Genomic DNA, 20,692 nt, shown 5'->3' with positions numbered 1-20,692 from the left:
CATCATGCATAGGAAAATAAATATCCCAAGGAAGCTATTCTAAATAAAATAATCTAAAACCTTTGTTGTTAAGTTTTGCCACCAATTTTCTGTGTATCTTTCCATCCCTGTGTGTGATCAAAAACATCAACCACAAATTTACATGCATTTCACTGTCCATCCCAAAGTTTCCAATATTCATTAACAGCAATGCTATCTATCTATCTATCTATCTATCTATCTATCTATCTATCTATCTAAGTTCTATCAGAAATGATTTTACTTTCATTAAGCATCTGCTATCAGGGTTCCAAACTCTACTTAAGCTGTATGATGTTCTACATTTCACTTCTACATTTTTGGGTGTTCTTAGAGGAAACCAATTTCCTAGATCTATCAAATTCTAGATGATTATGTGTCCTATTTCACAGGTTGTTCATATCCTGGAAAAATGCCTTATGTTTGATAGCATCCTCTGTTTCAAACAGTATCCAGTCAAAGCCCACCCTGAAGACAAATAAAAGTACAAAAAGAAAGAAAGGGGCCCTTGAAATAGCCAATGAAGTTAACACTATGACAGCAGACTGAAAAGGTGCACAGGTCACCTAGTATTTGTTGCTATGATGAAACACATTACATTTTGATTTAATTTATAGTAATGATTTCTAAATTCCTAACTACACTTATGCCTGAACATTAGATTGTTTAATGCAAATTGCTGCCCTCTGTTGTTGTTGTTGTGTAGTAATGCAACCCTTCTTTCTATTCTAGTACAACGAGCCAATATTTATCACTATATTCTTAATAAAAACTGCTTTTGTGGTTCTGGTGGGTGATCTGCCTCTAGAAATAGACAACAGATGTTTGACCCTGTTGGTGTACATCTGGATCTCTCAATTACATTTGGTGCTCTGGGCCATCATTTCCTTCTCAGCTGCTTCAAACAAAATGCAGTTATGTGAGGAACAATTAGGTACAGTTCAGAAAGTTTATCTTCTGATCTGCTACTTCTACTAATTAGACTTTAGGTCATGCAGCCACATGGAAAGACTGAATGCAACTTTGCTCAGCCCACTTCTTTAAATCAGTTCGCATCTATCTACATGGAAAGGATTGTGTAAATCAGCTCTTGGCAGGGCAGGGGGAGGGGGAAAACAAAAATAAAATATGAAAAAAGAAGACAAATCTCCCTTCCTTACATCCCAGGATAAGCTCTACATACTAGTCACCAATCCTTAGACGTAAAATGATGTGAAACTGCATTGCATTTATTAGGATTACAGGAGGAAGCTTAATTGAAAGCATAGGGAACAGGAAGAAACCAGCATGTGGGTGGAAATAAGATCATAAATGAGTCAAATGGGTGACTGGATACTCTTAGAAGCAGTATTTAGTGTTTTTCCCCACACTGATGCCCGTAGACACATAAAGGTGCAATTGTTTGCATCAGGATTCCCAACCCACCACTTCCTTCTGAGTCCAGCTTTATAGACTGAAAAATAAAGGTGCAGAGATGAAAATATGAACAGTATATATTTAAAATAAATTGATGGTAAAAATCAAGATCACAATTATAACTTTGCATGCAAATGCATATGCATTTTAACTTTGGTATGGCTTGCTTATTATTAGAGCTACAATTCTAGATATGCTTGCAAGGGAATAAATAAAGTTTCTGGTTAAGTGTTTACATACATATATGTACCATTTATGCCATGTATAAGCTCATCTCATGAATAAGTCCAAGATAGGTTTTGGAACCAAGATTATGGATTTAGATATGATTCAGGGATAAGCCAAGGGACATTCCACAGAGAAGGAGATGCTCTAATGCTGCCCCAGGGAGGCAATTCTCTGAAATCATTTCCCCATTTTTCAATGAGAGTCTACAGCCATTGACAGAGTTGTGCAGCAGTAAAACACCCATTGCTCCTGCAAACAAGTGAGGTACTCACAATGTTTTTGGTCTTCCAGAGGATCTCAACTAGACCTTAATGTCCTATCTTTGGTCTTTTCTTAGACATGGCTCAATCTTTTCAACTTTTATTTGTAATGAGATGACAGATGCTAAACCAGAAAGAGAGGGGTGCAGTTTGGGAGAATTTCAGGTGCCAATTAGAGATACCTGCCATGATATTTTTGAAAAGGGTATCTAGCATGTGCTTGATATGCTCCCACTGATCTCCTAGCAATAGCATCTACTGGAACAGGCTGGGCAAGGGTCTGGTGCAGCTCTGAATGCTTCTTATATTTGAGGCCCATACATGCCTGTAGGGAAAATTATTGCCATTGCTTCAGATCATGAAGACGACTCCTGCTAGCATCTGTGAGATTGCAGTTATGTAACCATTTGTCTGACTCCAGTCATTTTGCACAGAACGTAATGCAGGCTGATTTGGTTTCATCCTAGATTTGTACATCGGTCCCCAACCAGGTTTTTCAGCTGTTCAACTTGATTAATTGCCCATGGGATAAGTCTGTATGTCTGTTATGCTCTATGCAAAGTGCAGACAAGATGAAGTTGAGGTTGCACGTGTGCATAAGCAAGTCCTTGCTTCATTCAGCATCTTACTTTGAAATCCAAGGAAGTTCATTTGTTTTACCAATTGCTCAAATATTGCCATACTATAGGGGTTAAGTAGATGCAAGGCTGAGAAAGAAAAAATCTTATGCTGAACTATAGAATAAATTGAGAGTAATTGTAGTAAAAAGATGGATGCACACACAGAATACAATTGTGTTCTGCTGTGTATGCAGTCTCGAAAGAAATCCCTTGATGCCTCTGAGGCTGCTGTCAGAGAGGTAGTGTGAGGATGTCAGCTTCAGTCCAAACCACAACATCTTACAATATCAATGGCACTGCAGTTCTGAGGACAATGAAATAGTACTATTTGTTGCTGAAAAAGAAAAATCTAAGTTCAAATTTCTGTAACTGGGGAGGAGGGGAGATCCTGACTCAAATTTGGCCATGATGATGGAGAGGGAGGGAGAGAGGGAAGATGACTAGATCCAAATAAGTGAAAACTAGCTTCATAAAACAGTCATAAGCCAACTGCACACATGCCATTTCCCCTGTCATCAATGTGCAATTTTTGTGTGAGAGGCAGGTAAAAACAAAACCATCTATTTCTGAAGTGATAAAAGATTGGCTTTCATTTTCATTTCTGTCTGTAAACAATGGGAAGAAGAAAACACATAGCCATTCTTGTGATGGGGGCCCAAATCTTTGGATGAGGTGTGTTTCTTTTTCAGCCTGAATAATGTTGGCTAGGTGGGAATCCTCACTCTGAAGCATTTATCCCTTCTCCCCAAATGGCATGAGAGAGAACTAAAAAGGGCATGTCCATCACTTTTGGTGATTCAGAACAGTAGCCAAGGCAAGGCCCAGTACCCTTTTGGAGGAACCAAAAAACAACAGATGGCACAACTCTCTGGATGTGCTCACATGTTATCAGCATCAACAAACAGGAGATCTTTACAGTTTCTTTCCAGCGCCATTTTGAAGATGCTACAAATTGAAATTTGTGGTCTTTTTAATATATCCTAAGGTCTTTATTCAGAACAAATTACACTCACTTTGCCAGATTCTCTGTTTTAAAACCTGTTTTTAAAAAAGCTTACAATGGGTTCTACATGCACTGGGGACACCATAAGACTGCTATTCTGTTTTACATTACATAGTTTGTTGCTTGATGAATGGTCCTCAAAAATGGTACTCCAGAATTCCAACTATGCAAAGCTGCACATTTATACTTGTACACAATATTTTGAAGGTAACTCCATGCTTATTAATATAATAAGATTATTAAGAACAGCTTTGGCCATAACTTCATAACCACAGATGTATTAAGAATATGCTACTTTCTAAAGCATAATAAGACCCTAAGCTCTTACAAAGAGTAGCACAAAATAAAACATTATATTAACACAATACAGATATGCCTACTTTGTACTATGCTTCTTGCAACACATTAATATTGCTTTGTGTCTCATTGTCACTTTCAAATCCATGCAGTCATACCAGCCACATGACCTTGAAGGTGTCTATGGACAATGCTGCTCTTCGGCTTAGAACTTGAGATAAGCACCAACCCCCAAAGTCAGGCACAACTGGACTTAATGTCAGGGGGAAACCTTTATCTTTAGTTTATACAGTATTTTTATTTGTAAACAGAGTAGCCAGGTTCCAGAATATACTGATATGTCATTTAGGAGAAGAGTAGAGACCTATGCTTTGTTTACTTTAGAGAGGCTAACTTTTTTAAAAAGTAGCCTTTCCTTCCAGGACATATTTCCGTAAAGCTTATGATTGAAACCACAATAATTATTAGCAGGTTTAAACCACCTCAGTAATAGAGAATTAATGGACGATGTCACATGTGCTGGGATCTTGAGAATATTTATGAAGGGCTCAAGGTGAAAATAATGGAAGACTTTCATCCAAAGCCTTGCACTGATCCGCCTTCCAAACCCTCTGTGTTTAGAAAGTAAAAACAGCAAGGGAGAAAAGCAGCAATTACCATTGGGGTGAAACACAAAAGATGACTGCTGTGTGTACTGAACAGTGAGAGACATTACTACCTCACTTTCAGCACCAAGAAGGGATTCACTCTGTAGCTGAAAAAAATTGAACCATACAAATGCAAAGTCTTGCTGTATAAGAACATAAAAGCAGAACATCTAGCAGAAACAGAGCTTACTGGATCTCAGTGTGCAAGTAAATCAGTCCTAAGACTTGATAAGAGGTATCAGAAAAGGCCTGTGGATATCTTTGCTATTGGACTTTTAATGACAAACAACAAACAGCAATGATCTTTTGAAACTTTAGCACAGCCAATCTCTGTACAAGCAATAGGTAGTTTTACTTGCTGCAGTTTGGGGGAAATTAAACAGTAACAATATTCAGAAACAGACCAATTTATTTTACTACAATTATCAGAAACTAAGAGGGAGGAAATATGTTCAAACTCAAGGTAACAAGACAGAAGGGTAACAAAGGTGTTCTGTACAACCAAATTTCAATACAGTAGAGTGTTGCTTATCCAACATAAATGGGCTGGCAGAATGTTAGATAAGCGAAAATGTAGGGTTAATAAGGAGGGATTAAGGAAAAGGCTACTAAATGTCACAATACATTATGATTTTACAAATTAAGCACCACAACATTATGCTTTACAACAAATCAACAGAAAAAGCAGTTTAATACATGGTAATGTTATGTAGTAATTACTGTATTTACGAATTTAGCACCAAAACATCGCAATCTATTGAAACTGCTGTGGATCTGGGTGGGAGGCAGACTGTGTTGGATAATAAAAAAATGTTGGATGAGTGAAGGTTGGATAAACAAGACTCTACTGTAATGGATAATATGGCATTTAAGAAGGATACAAAATAAATAAAGGAGCTCTCTAAAATTTCAAATTAATTGATATACAAAAGTGCAGGTGAGAGAAATTTGATATCTTGGTAATATTATCACAGGTCACTTCTGACACTATTTAGAATAATGGATTCCTAGTATATCTTCATAAAAATTTATTTTCAACTAGAAAAATAACATATGGATAAGCGTGAATGCATGCATGACTTCAAGTCACTTGTTGACTGATGGCACCCCTATTAATTTCATAGGTCTTTCTTAGGCAGGAAATAAAGTTGGGTCTTCACATTTGTGGGCTTGACTTTTTTGGCTTTGATTGTCCACAGATTTCATCAGATATTCTCTTTGGGACTATCTAGGTTTGTGGTTCTCAACCCGTGGTTCCCCAAATGTTTTGGCCTTCAACTCCCAGAAATTCTAACAGCTGGTGAACTGGTTGGGATTTCTGGGAGTTGTAGGCCAAAACCCTTGAGGACCCACAGATTGAGAATCACTGCTCTAAGTCCTTTAGTTGCCCCATGAAAATGAAACACTGAAAATTAATCATTTTTTTACCTGAAAGAATACCCATCTAGAAATACCTTGCTTATCCAGGTCATTTCCAAGCAGAAGTTGGCCACAGACTTTTGATTTCAAACAAAGATGTGACCAGAACATTTCCAATTTAACTCCCCATCCAATCCCAGGAAAGTAAATATTTTTTTAGGAAGTAAGGATCCCTGTCCTGCCTTAGAATAAAACTGTCACTTATGTAGGTTTCTTGGAGCAATGTATCAACCCCAACCCCCAGCATCTACAGTTGAAGGTGTAGAGTGGTCCCAGGGCTGCAAAAATATAATGGAATAAAAAAGTCCCATGTCTTTTAAAAACATTCCATAATTCTAAGGAGCAGAATTTATTGTCAGAAGGATAGTCCCATCTGTATAAGCACTTGAATTCTCAGGTATTCCATGAAATATAATACATGTAAACTTAAAACATCCACTGACCCAAACCCCCAAGACACTGGAATTCCCATTAGGTTTGATAATACCTCAAAATACAATCCTTATTAAAAGGAAAATGAAAATCTGTTTGGGTGAAGATGAAATTGTAGAACTGTAAACACAATGAGAACTGGGCTACATAGGTTGTGATGCGGAGCTGCTTCCAGAACACCAGACAACTTGAGCATTGAATTCTCTTAACTCAGCTACAGAACTCCAAAAGGAAGACATGCTATTCTGACATGCTGTTCTCCCTAGCAATAATCTCTAATCTTTTCAGATGACTCATTCTGTACTTTAGTGTTTGGGGCTTCATTATTCATTCAATCTTATGTTCTTCCTGAGAAAATAACAACTAGCCAAAAGGAAATTTTGTATGTTCCATCTTGCTTGTACCAGACAGAACATCTCAGACATAGGAACCTTGTCCAAAGATGATTGGTTACACAGCATTGTAACACCATCACATCCTGTAAATGATCCATGATAGACTAAAATCACTCACAGAAGAATGAAACAAACAAACAAAGAGAAAGGGAGAAAGTATGAGAGAAGGAGGGAGGGATGGATAAGCATGAAAAAAAAGAAAATAAATAGTGGCTGTGGTCATTTGAAAATAACCACAAATATATATTATTAAGTTTTTACGGGAACATGGAGCTTGAATTTTGTAAAATAGCTACTTTGAAAGGAAAAGCAAACCAATAGAACATTGAGCACAGTCATAGGAATTACTCATTTAGCTGCTGTGGTTCTTATTACATTCTACTTCTTGGTACATAATCAGACTTTTATTCAACTCGTTGCTTCACTCCTTAACTAGCTATTCATTTGAAGAGGTTTCAAGGCAGGATTCCCACTGTGCAGTTTCTTTTTGTGATGGAGGTAGACTGCACTCAATTGGTGTTATATGTTTTCTTTCCTTTTTTAAAAAAAAACCCTCAGTGAGTTTGGTGCAAGCAGTTTCTTAAATATACTGAAACTACAGAAAAAAAAACGTTTTGAAAGGCAACAGAAAAAAAAACAGGGTGCAAGAAAGAAAACTACTGGTCTTGGAGGCAGAGATTTAGTTGTTGTCCATAGAGGATTATAGCTTCCAAGAGGAATTTACAGCTATGTTTGCTATTCTCACTGTACCCAAGTATTGTTCTAGTGAGATTTTTAGTTTACATTCCTTTCTCTTTCTTCAGTACTTCTTGAGACCCACCAAGTCAACATGCAGCCCAGCGGGAATAGACAGTAGCCTGGTCCAGGTGAATGAAAGGCTTCTTTTTTTGTTCTTCATGGAGGCAACAAAAGATGTTGGCTTATGAAGCACCCAAAGGGCTGCTATAGAGGAGCATCACATTATACCACCTCCCTGAAGAACCAGCTGAGTACAGAATGAGACTTCCTAATTGGCATAGGGACTGTATTTATTCTCCCCTTTGGGAAGATACAGGGCAGATAAAGCTACAGATAGCAGTCAGGATTCCCCCTCCCCAAATGAATCATTGTCTTCCCATCTAGGAGGGAAAACAGCATAGGGGATATATAACGGTTATCTCTAATCTAGATACAGTATTATACTTTGTATGATGGATGGAATACTCTAGCGGAGTGGATAAGTTCTGGGGCTAGAGTTTTCTATCGTATGACCTATTAGATATAACATGGGTTGGTAGTTGTAATTCCTTGAGACAATACTGAGGAAAATGCTGCAAGTGACAATGCCGTTCACAGAAAGCAATGTACTTAAACTGATCAAAGATTTCCCAACTCACTCTAAGAGTACAGAATGGGAAGCAATAGCATCTCTGAACTAAATATGTAATGCCCATATGGAGGCATGCAGTTTTCCATTTCTGAATTCTCCCCACAATGGGGAAGTCAGGCATTAGTGCCGAGTGAGTGGGGAATTCTCTAAAGCTGCTCAACTGGCACATAGCCACCTTATCCCTCACTGCTCTCAGTGATTCCTTTGCTGGACAGCTCCTCTGCTGTCCTTGAATACTTTGCATCTTGAATGGTTGGACAGCTCCACAGCCTTCTCTTAATGAATGCAGCAATGGGAAAAATAATAATTTGATGTTACATGTCTTAGATACTGCACATCTACCTTATCCCCTTCCATTTTGGTGTGTTATGTGTTTTTAATGTGTTTTTCCTGTATGGCAGGGAGTAGGACTAAATGGTCCATGTGCCCATGTGGTCTCTTCCAACTGTATGATTCTGTGAACTAACCACATCATTTTTCATACTTTTCTTCCATCAAATGCCAACCTTGGTAACAATCAACTGGTACCCAAAACTACATCTTGACAATTTTTCCTCTAAGTTTCAGATCATTAAAAAAAAACAACAGTTTTTGTTTTTGGCAGTCTTTCTGGAGTGGACCAATGACACCACTACATTTTCTAAATCCTCAGTTACACAAGTGGCTATAAATTGTACATGCTTGCACCAGATATAGTTAGTAAATACCAGATTTTCAATGTGAAAAAACAAACAAACATCTTCCAACATGACACCTATTTTCTGAATCCTCTTTGTGTAGAAGCTAACAGTTTCCAGTGATTGTCAAGAAAGAAGCTTACAAGTGGGAAGGATCTGAGGTGAGGCCAAACCCATCCTGCCTCTCTAACACTAGGAATCCCAGGGTTTGGGGAGGGAAAATATTCTATTTCACTTAAGAATGTTTATTATTGCAGTCCCTTTATTATTGCATCAATAAAATCTTACTGCATTCCAATACGTAGTTTATACTGACAACTTTCAAAGCAAGTTTTGACTGTCTTATAGGTAAGAGAGTTCATGTGGTCTGAAGGTGGGGAAACATTATTCTAAACTGCAAACATGTTAATCTCCCTACTGCTGGGATGTAACCACAGGTGCCAGTCAATGATCTATTTCTAATATGCCATGTAAATAATGAATCATATTATTCATTGAAATGGCAGCTGAGACAAAGTGAATTACTGTCCTCCCGGGTGTAAATTAGCTGGCCCAATGAAATTTGCCCTGGGAATAGATTTTACTTCGTGTTAAAAAAAAAGCCAACTTCAGATTCTTCTAATTCTACACTAGTCAATTCATTCTGTGATCTGTTTTCTCTGAAATGAAAAAGAGAAGTGAAATCTGAAGTGGCAGTACAGGGCTGGCTGCATCCATATACAACTGACCAGGCCTGAAGATTGTGGAGAGAATACTCATGTGCCTGTTGGGAAAAATCTATTAAGCTACCATGTCCCCCAAAATGCTGTCTTTCCTAAAGTAACTCTGTTCATACAATAAACACTAATATGTGAGGTGCACACTGGCCAGCGCTAGACTGCTTTTATAGGTATAGATCCAGATCTTTATTGATCTTCTTTTCTTTAACCATTGCTATCATTTTAATATGGTATTGTCTTAGATAATTGTATTTCATATGTTATTATTTTATAATTTTTGTGACAAAAATATTATAAATATTATCTTGCAAAACCTCAACTCCCATGTTTCCATAGGATTGAGCCGTGTCAGTTAAGGTGACATCAAACTGCATTAATTCTACAGTGTAGATCTACCATAAATCCCAGATATCTGTGGGGCATTTATGTGCAAGAAGCAGGCAGAAAATCACCGCATCAGGGACTCAAACACACACAAAAAGCAAACAAATAAATGGGAAAGATTCACATGTACATACACACAAAATTATACAGTGGGAGGTTGAGTGTAGGTGGATAAGGCTTCCTGAGTAGACTTGAAACCATTTAGATACACATTTATGCTTAAAAAGTTTGTTTAAAAGTGTATTTATTAAGAAAATAAAAATGCACTGTCATTTGAAAAATGGAAAGATTGTCTAAAAGTTCAAGAAATAAACACAACGAAATTCTAGCTTGCTGTTATTGTTAGCAAGCACATAGACTTGGCTTTGGATGCCTGAAAGATCAATTGGCAATAAGTTCAACATAGTAAGTCAAGCTTTAACAAACAAATTATCAATCCTTGACAAACAAAAGATACGCTCCAAGAAGAAATTGTCTCTAACTAAGTAGATTTTTGTCAACTCTACCAAATCTACCCTAGGGAAAGAAATTCAGTCCTGAAAGAGTTATCTTGGGGAAAGGGTGTCTGAACTGAAGCTTTATTTATTTGAAATATTTATATTCTCCCCATTTATTTATTTATTTATTTAAAACTTCTATATCTCGATCGTCTCTACCTCTGTAGAGGGACTCAGACTGGCTAACAGCAAGGATTCAATGCTAACAGTACAATCCAAAATATCAAAACAGTCTCACAACAAACATCAGCAGTGAATTAAAATACATATAGGGCAAAGTACATATTAGCCAATTCGCCAAGATAAAATCATGTCCAATTCAGACTGCATCTTGTGGTCCATAACTCTGGTCAATTGCCAGTTTCAGCCATCATTCGGGGAATGTCTCCTCACCCTTCTCACAAATACTAAAATCAAAATATATCTACTTTAAAATCAATTTTTAAACCATCTCAAACACCATGCCGACTCCAGTCTGCAGAGTGGGTAACCTATTATTGCCTTATTGTGCTGTACCAAAAGCTTGGTCCCACATCCAGGTTTTTACCATCTTTCTGAAGGACAGGAGGAAGGGGGCTGATCTAATCTCACCAGGGAGGGAGTTCCATAGCCGTGGGGCAATCACTGAGAAGGCCCTCTCTCTAGTCCCCGCCAAACATGCCTGTGGCAGTGGCGGGACTGAGAGCAAGGCCTCCCTAGAGGATCTTAGTCTTCTCGATGGTTCATAAAGGGAGATGCATTTGGACAGGTAAACAGGGCTGTTTAGGGCTTTATAGGCCAAAGCCAGCACTTTGAATTGTGCCTGGTAGAAAACAGGTAGGCAGTGGAGCTGACGTAACATGCAAGTTGAGGGCTCCTTGTATGTCACCCCAGTTATTAACCTGGTTGCCTCTCGTTGGACTATTTGAAGCTTCTGAGCAGTCTTCAAAGGCAACCCCACATAGAGCATGTTGCAGTAATCTATCCTGGATGTAACGAGAGCATGGACCACCATGGCCAAGTCTGACTTCCCAAGGTACATGCACAACTGGCACACAAGTTTTAATTGTGCAAAAGTCCCCCTAGCCACCACTGCAACCTGGGGTTCCAGGCTCAGCAATGAGTCCTGGAGGACTCCCAAGCTGCAAACTTGTGCCTTCAAGGGGAATGTAACCCCATCCAGAAAAGGCTGTAACCCTATACCCTTATCACCATTCTTTGTTTCCACAACAAATCAAATTATTCAAAATTCAGTTAACACAGGGACAGAAAGTGAGGTGAAATCTTCTGAATAGGGACAGACTGCAAAAAGTTAACCACTCCCTATGCAGTTATGCTATCCAAAGCTCTCTCTCACACAAACTTTTGCCTAGTGTTTCTTAAAAATGTACCTGCTCCAACTAACAAAGAAATTCAACTAAAGAACAAACCTACATTCCTTATCTTGCTCATAAATTGGGGAGTGCCTGAGTCATCCCTTTGTGGACAACAGGTTATAATAATAATAATAATAATAATAATAATAATAATAATGTCACTCAATATATATTTCTAGTTCAGCCACATCCCAAGAAAATTGGTAGAACTATAATAAGGCAAAAGCTCTTCTGTAAATTAGTCTATCATGCAGAGAGAAAAATTAGTAGCATAGTTAGGCCATCTTTTCAAAATGAAGCTTATTAATTCAGGGGAAAGAGGATACCAAAAGAAAGTGTCTACAATACTTTTTTTTCTCTCTCTCTCCTTAAATTACTTGAAGCAGAGTAGTTAAAGCCCTTGTGATTGCTCTGTAGGGAATAATCCCGCATTGGCAGCAAATGAAGAAAAAAAACCCCCACTCCTCTGTTTTGGATTTAGACTACTGTGGTTGAAATCACACCACAGTCTTAAGTGCAAAGGCAACATATTCTTTTGGGCTGCAGGGGACCCTTCTCAATTAAAGAAGAGAGAAGATTTTAGCAATCCTTAATCTGTACAATCATACTAAGTAGAATGTACCTTTGTGTAATTTGCCTCAACTTTTTCCAAGTATACCCCACACAGGGAAGAGACGTGACTCTGGGTGCTATAATGCCATCACACATTTCAGGGGACCCTGTTAGTCACAAGCTTTGATTCCACCCTCTCTCTCTCTCTCTCTCTCTCTCTCTCTCTTCTTTCAGTTGGATTAGTTGCTATAGAAACGATGCTATTGAAATGGGTGGGACATTGTGACATCTAGCCAAACAATGCTTCCACTAAATGTGATATCTATTGTGCAGATCTTCAGGCAAAGTCTAATCACAGTCTAACATTCCCTCCTTAAGTACAATATCTTGCCTATAGATTTTGTGGAGAAAAAAATGAAATATTTATTTGCTATGTAAAAGTATAAAGGCTAGCAAAGCAAAGCAAATTCTACTTATTCCTTTTACCTAGCTAGGAGTTCTTGATTCTGTAAAAGTATCTAAGGCTAAAATCCTATATATGATCACTTGAGTAGATAGCCATAGGATTGCATTGTAAAGGACCATTAAAAACTTTCTGTTTTCCTAGAAAGACTGCTCCTGACTTCTAAGGATGGAAGAATTTGCCAATTTCACTTGCTTTTACATTTTTCAAAAATCAAGTTTAATCCATATCTAATAGTCTTGAGCCCAGATCCATTTTTAGCTGTTCCCTTCAGCCAATCCAGCTTCATCAGTTTGATCTAGTATCCATAATGGACCACGTGGCAGCCGATCACAGCTCCTCCTGCCCTATTTGGCATCATAGTTGAATCTTTTTGGTTTTTCTTTATTTCCCTGATTCTTTCAATTTTGTGGGACTGGCTGGAAGTTGGGGGCCTGAGGGACTGTGTGTGGAGTGTATGTGTGTGCGTTTGGGGGCTTAGAGAGTCACTCTTTTAGCTTCTTTTTCCCTTTCCCTTCCTCTCCTTTAGAAAATACTTCTAAAAGATAATAATAATTATTAATAATAGTAATTCCAGCAAACAAAAAGAGAAGCCTACCTCTCCCCTAGAGTAGAAAGTAGAAACAGCTATAAGGAAGCAAAACCCTAAGCAGAAAGGAGATTGCAGTCAAGGGAGGGAATTTTTGAGATAGTCCAGGGAGGATAGCTCCAGGGAGCTCCAGGTCATCACTCTTCCTTTCCTGGCCCTCCTTAAAATGCCTTGAAAAGCTGCAGTGGCATGCTGCTGGTGATGGGAAAGAAAGCATGTGTGCCTGCCTGTCCTCTAGAGTAGGAAGAGCTTTAAGAAGCATTAAACCCGGTCTCCTCCTCTACAAGCAGAAGGGAAAGGATCCAGAAAGAGTGGTATTTTAACTATGATGCTTTTTTTAAAATCCAGGGCTTAATTAAGGATATGGAAGGGGAGCATGTGGGAAGTACTTCCCCTCCTTAATAGGCTGGATAGGGTGCTTCCTTAATTCTGTTGCTGACATCCAAGCTCCCCTGAAGAGAATAAAGGAAAGGTTCCCAGGGAAAAGGGGAGCCCCGTAAATTCCTCATTGCCACCAATGGGCCAAAAACAGCCACTTTTTTTGGATATGGAATGAAAACGCTCATTCGGCAATGTGCCTGTTTTCTGAAGGCATATTGAGGCTTCGAGTATCCGGTAAGCAATTCACCCGAAATGCATAAGCCTAATCTCGAAAATGAATAAATTTGTGATTTTTAGCAAAATCTTATGGAAACCAAACTAAACATCTTCAATGGAGACATCCCCAGCATACATGGGACTGTGCTTATCATGTAGGTGTAAAAAAAGGCGAGGAAGAAAGAAAGAGACCAGGACCCTAATTCAGCACCAACATAGCCAAACATACTCAAAGCACTCAAAGTTCTGGATTAGAGTGAAAAAATATGATTCTTTAGGTCTCTCCCACATTCTTTATTTTTTTCTTGAATACTAATGCCCCCCTTCACATGAAAGAAAGAAAAAAAACCCTCCCCCCACAAAGACGAAAAAAATAAAATTATCATCAATTACCATTAACTTTAGCTGGTATTTTGCTTTTGTAAGTTTCCACTTTGTAACAGCCTATGTGCATGTTACCTTCAAGAAGCTGCTTTGAGATGCAACGATACAAGAAATGTCCATGATAAACTTTGTTTCTAAATTGTTCAAGAAGGTCTGAATGATGTTAGAAATTTTCATTTGAGAAAAAAATCTTTGAAGAGATTAATTTAGATGCCAAGAGGTCAGAAATTTCAGGGCCACAAGGGCCTTTACTAGGTTCTGTGCTTACTTGAACAGTGGCCAGTTCTCCCTATAAAAGAATGTTTAGTTTCTTTGATTCTTGTTCTTATAGTCCTACATTTTGTCCATTCTGATCCTATTGTCTAAAAGCTCACTCTATTTGGAGGCTGACACTCAAGCATCTGGTATGAGAGTCCAAATATTTCCCATTTCTGCCCACTATAATTCTCTACACGCTTTCCCCCCAAATTGTTTTGTTTCTATAGTTCTCTGGCTTATATAGAGGCATATATCCCTATGATTTGAAGGCTGTGTGTGGTACATTGTAGGGAACAACCTAGTTCTAAATCCATTTAGGTTACTGAATTCTGAAGATTGTTTTGGCTTGGTACCATAAATAACAAGGCCATAGAGGAAATCACTCCTTGTTCAAAAGCCTTCTGAAGGACATTCAGTAAAGTCTGATTTTTCCCAGCCCATGTTAAGTTGTGCAAGAAGGGATGGTAGCATTTCTTCCTTACAGGATTATGGTTTCCACCTTACTGGATTATCTTGGTGAACTTATCAAGACTAGGATGGTAAATGGCTCAAACTCTTAACAAGTACTATTCAGTAGCATGCAAGACTGCAGCAAGTTTCAACGTCAACCCAGATGTTTAGTGCTGGCAACCCAACATGACCCCATCCCACAGGGACACAGATGGAATCTGCTTTTCTCTGCAGCCCTCTCTCTCTCTCTCTCTCTCTCTCTCTCTCTCTCTCTCTCATGCTGCCATAGCCAGTAGCTTCCTGGTGCTCCTAGGGATAGGAAAAGAAATCTGCAGAGAAAATGACTGTAATTTGGAAGGGCTTCTCTTTGCTTCACTTTCTGTGCTCGCTTGCTGAAGCGACACTAATTGCAGAACAAGGCTTTACCTTAGGGGGCCTCACAGAGGGAAATGTCCATTATTGAAGATTACTCTCTTTGTTTCTTGACCTTGACACAGCAAGTGGGGGGAGAATAAGAAGTGATGTGAATGGTTAGGAAGAAGACAGAGTTTGTTTAGCTTCTGAATGGAATACTGCAAGAAAGGAACTGAAGTTCAAAATTCCCAGTGGATACACTATTTCCAGCAACTTGTTTCATTTACTCTGCACTGTTGTGTAACACCTGTAAGAGTTACTTGTAAAGATAGCAACTCCCAGAATCCTACAGTCAAGATAGGCATGTGGCTTGGGATTCAGGGAGCCACAGTCATAAAAGTAATTTCCAAAGTTCTGCATCTGAAGACATGATCTGGCCAACTGTAAAAAGCTTTTTCTAAAAGGGTTTGCCCCAAGGCAGAAGGGAGGTAGTTTTTTGAGCAACAATGACCAAGTTAATGCACTCAACTGATCCACAATGACAACTATTTTAAAAATACTCAGTCATAAGTTTAGGTAGCAAGGCTATATTTCTTTTCTTCTCTATATGCAGGAGCTTTTATTTTTTCTGTTTCATATATTTATTTCTGTTTTCTACTTCAGGACCCAATGAAAATGAATATATACCACGTACACTTTGCATCTTATTTTTATATCAGTAACTCTTCTTTGTAAAAAAAAAAAGATAATCTGTTTTTCACATACAAGTTTATTTGGGGAAAAGAAGATCAATTAAATTAGAAGCAGTGGGAGGATCCTATACTTAAAGGCAGTAAAATTATTTTAAATAAATCAATTTAAACAAAATACCAGCATCATAAGTGCTATCTAGATAAATATGTAATACACTTATATAATTTTTAACACTTCATCTGTCACTGTTTTCCCCAAAGGTACCCAGCAGTTGAAGTTTGCTGATGGACAGATTCATAGCCCCCCCTAACAGGCTTCCAAGTTTCCATGGAAAAGGGAATGGTGTTAAAATTGTAGAAAATGTGTAACAGAAGTCATCAGTCTATACATTAATATTTTTAGATATCGCTAAACAATTTGGATTGATGTTTTAAAGGCTTACTTTCGATAATTATCTATTGAGATGCTGGCTCAAAATTAGGATGTGGGTATAGAACTTAAAATGTTTTCTTGCACTTCCCAAGTATATCACTCATTCCCATGGGACTTCTGTTGTCTTATCTGAGTGATGGGGTTCACTCAGCTTGTCTATGTGGGGATTCTGGAAATTCAAGCTGGAAAATAGAGCAACGTGAAGAAACAAGCCTTCCCTGGTTGCTGTTTTTGTTGGGTGCCTTCATTTCTGGCTGATACCAACCCAAGAGTGAATCTATCATAGGGCATTCCTAGCATTATTTGTTCAGGGTTGTTTATCATTGCCTTCCTCTGAATCTGGAAGAGTCTGAAACCAAAGGATTTCCATAACTGAGCAGGGATTGATAGCTTAGTCTCCCAGAGTCATCCTCAAAAGCCCAGACCACTACTCTACACTGGCTGTCCCTTAGGCTTTTCTAAGCCCATCTCTGGTGCTCATTCTGGGCACATCTAGACTCCCCCTTTATTGTGGTAATTCCCGCAATAAAGAAGGGGCTGTCCAGATGACATCCTGGAAAATCCTGAATTAATTTGCCACAAACGAGGAAAACTCAGGTTTGTAGCGAATTAATTAGGTAGTGGATTTATTCTGTGCCTTCTTGCAGTCCAGACACCATTCCCACAGTTTTCCAGACTAAATTATTCCAGAAAACTGTGGGTATACCCACCCCCTCCCCCAAACCCCTCGTAAAAGTAAAGAAAACTAACCCGACCTCCAGTACAGTGTTGCAGCAGAGGGAGGGGGGAGGAAGGAGCAATTTTCTACAACACAAAGGGTCTGCTGCAACTGCCCTCCATCTCACTCATGCATTTTATGAGATGTTTCAGACATGCTACCTCAGTAGACTCTGTACATATATAACAGTGTATTTTGTTTTAATCAGATAATTACCCTGGTCACTATGGCTTCTCATTCCCCTATGCTTTATAACACATTTCTAATAATCACTATCTATCTATCTATCTATCTATCTATCTCTATCTATCTCTATCTTTCTCTCTCTCTTTCTCTCTCTCTATGTCTCTATGTCTATATATTTGTGTTGATCAAGTTTGTAGAGTTCTCAGCAGAGTTGTCAACCAACTCTACTATTTCCTATCCAGGCCAATGTTCTTTGCCGGGTTTTAAAAAAGAATCCTTCCACCACCATTTTAGTGTCAATGCACATCAAGGCATTGCCCAAGCAAAGCAGTTACTGCCCCAGGCTTCCTGTACAGTCCATGAATGTGGAATATTTGAAGAAGAAGATATCTTAGCTACATGTTTGAGAATATTTGCAGCAAGAAAATGTCTTTGCACCCAGAAAATGTCTTTGCAGTCCCAGTCATCAAACCACCACTCAGAAGTTTCAGACCTCAAAAAGAGAGGCACTTCTCACAGATTAGTAATTACTTGGTGTTGGGGGAATCATTTACCAAATAACTGCAAATGATTAATGACTCTGAAAAGAGAAGTGATTTTGCTTGCTGACAAAAACAGAAAAAAATGATCTGAGTCACTATAATCTATATTTGACTGTGAAATGTGAGACTAAGAATGTGATCAGCTACACCCATCCTACATCCAGTCACCCTTCCACACTCTTGATTGATGTGTGATTGCAAGACACCCACACCTTAGAACTGATTTTATAAAGTTTTACTCCCTGTTGATATTAGGCAGGGTTTCCCCAACATCCCGTCTTCCTTTGTGCATTCACGCACGCACGCACGCACACACACACACCAACTCTCCTTTGTGCAGGAACTCTTTTTGTGCTGACCTGAATCTGGGAATATTTGGTACAGTCAAGTCTCATGAAATGACAGTGGATGCTTCTTGTCATTTCTCGATGCAGTAATAAAACAGCAGTGAGGACAGCAACATGCTTTTTATTTCATGGGAGCATTTTCAGCATTAGTGATCTAATGGGAGATCCTACGATTCCCCATATTGGTGTTAAAACCACAGAAATAGATATGTTTTCAGCAGTGAGCAAATATTTTTAAAATTGCTTTGAACTAAATATAATTTTCCCCTATTCCTTTCTTATCCCATCATATTAAATTAAAGATGCAATGCAGGAACTTAAGAGATATTTAAGAGATAGCTCATGATGTAAATGTAAGTGTGACTTTACCATTAATAGACATTTCTTCTGGATGGGCTTGAGAACTAGTCTAGAGAAGAGTCAAGATTAGAGACAAAAGGAAAGCTAGTTCAAGGAAAGCAAATGTTTTCTGCATAGTTGTCGAATGAAATAGATATCTATTCTCAAAATTATGCTCAAAAGTATTCAAAATATTTTAAAAACCATGTTTTTAAGTATAGAAAACCTTGATGTTAAGTATTATGGATTGATGAGAATCTTTGCAGTTCAGAACTTATCATGTGCAACAGTTTTACATCATTATTTTGAACAGGTAGCAGTGTTTTCTGAACAGAATATCCCGTAATTCAGAAGTTATCCTGAGCAAAATTCATATGTGAGAATTTGGATAGAAAACAGAATTTTCTGTGCAGAAAATATTTTGGTTTATCCAATTCTTAGCCAGAATTAAGTTCAGAAGCGAAATCACCAAAAACATCCAACAACAAACAGTCTGAACTCATGAAGCCATAAACCAAAGCAGACTCCACTTAGAGGAATTAGTACGAAGTCTGAGGGTCATACATCATGGGTCATACACCAGAGTCAGATCATCAGGCCAGCAAGAGGTGAACCAAAATTTTTCTTTTAGTAGTCAGGAAGTAGGAAGCTCATCTGCTTTTCATGATACTCAGCTCAGGTCATGTCTACATGCCTGAAAGTATTTAAAGAGTGTGTCCCAAAGCTTTGGCCACATAGTGTTCTGTTGCATCAGAAGGTGTGCAACATATGTTGATGGTGTCTCCTTTCATAAGTGCTTGGAGGTCTGTCCCCCTGAGTCCCTCTTCATTGAATTTGTGGAGGACCAGGCTGTTCATCAGACTGAATTGAAAAGAGGACTTGGCTGTTCAAACTGAATGGCTGGAGAAGAACTCAGTTGGTGTAAGTCTTTGTCTTTTGAGAAAGAAATGCTGTTTTCATTATAGAAGAATGCACATCACAATAGTTTTCCTGTTGATAGTGATGCTGTTCTTACATACAAGTAAGCTGCACTTCACACTATGCATGTTGATGGACATTCAGCCTCTATTTATCCCCTCTTGGAGTACCTAAAGGCTTGCCTATGAAGATGCTAATCCCTCCTCTCCAACAAAAAAAAAATCAGACAGAAAATAAAATGGAAAAAAATCAAATGGTGTGAGACACAAGGAAGATTTGGAATGACTGTCAGAATCACACCAACAGAACATGTATATCTGTGGTGGAATCCTGTGGCATCCAAATGCATTTTTGCAAATGGAAAAATTGGCTGAAAAGGGGCATTTTTAAGAGATATGTTCAAGAAGGAAAAAATTGGTGGAGCAGGAATAAAAATAGTTTTGAGGAATTGATCCACTACACTGCAGATTCAAGAACTATAAACTTCCCTACCTCTTCCCTTACTTTCAGGCCTTTGTTTGCTTCAGAATTACAGGAAGGTTTTATAATATGGTGTATTAAGGACATAAGATAAATAAATCACATTGCCCCACGACTGCATAATCATCTGCAGACATAGATTTGCATGAATTATTTGAACAAATAATGATCTGGCAGAAATCATCAGAAAGGCATAAAGATTATAGTAAGCAGATTCATAGCCGGAAGTATGAATGCTGTTCTACAGTGAAAGTGAGGCATAAGTGAGACCTCGACCAGTGACAACTTAGACAATCCAAATGACATTGTAGGAGAGATCATGATAAGGGTTGTGTGCTAGCTTAGGCCACATTTATCACTTATATTGCACTGATAGCATGTAAACAACTGCAGAAGCCTTATCGCATTCACACACACAACAATGTCTTTTGAGGAATGGAGACTGGGGGAAACTGAAGGTCAACCAGTGAGTTCTGTTACCGACATGGAAGTTAAAATTCAGTCCTCTAGCAGACAAATCTTTCTCTTTTTTTCAAGAGGCCTTATTCCAAGGTTTCTGGTTGCTCTATCTATCAATCAAAATATTCATATCTGAATATCACAGATTGTCTTACAATAAAATCAACTGAAAGCAATCAATATACATAAAAGTTT

At 38.4% G+C, this 20,692-nt stretch overlaps 1 protein-coding gene and 1 pseudogene across 47 annotated transcripts in view; one reads left to right on the top strand and one right to left on the bottom strand.

Annotated features, from left to right (window-relative positions):
• NRXN3 (neurexin 3) overlaps positions 1–20,692 on the bottom strand; it is a 1,474,105-nt gene that overhangs the window by 612,896 nt on the left and 840,517 nt on the right. The window lies entirely within an intron of this gene.
• LOC132761763 (actin-related protein 2/3 complex subunit 1A pseudogene) overlaps positions 13,913–20,692 on the top strand; it is a 101,160-nt pseudogene continuing 94,380 nt past the window's right edge.

The sequence above is a fragment of the Anolis sagrei genome, chromosome 1 (genome assembly GCF_037176765.1).
Source record: "Anolis sagrei isolate rAnoSag1 chromosome 1, rAnoSag1.mat, whole genome shotgun sequence".
Lineage (NCBI taxonomy): Eukaryota > Metazoa > Chordata > Lepidosauria > Squamata > Dactyloidae > Anolis > Anolis sagrei.
Note: the sequence above shows the minus strand (reverse complement) of the source record. Positions and strands in the feature narration are given on the sequence as shown.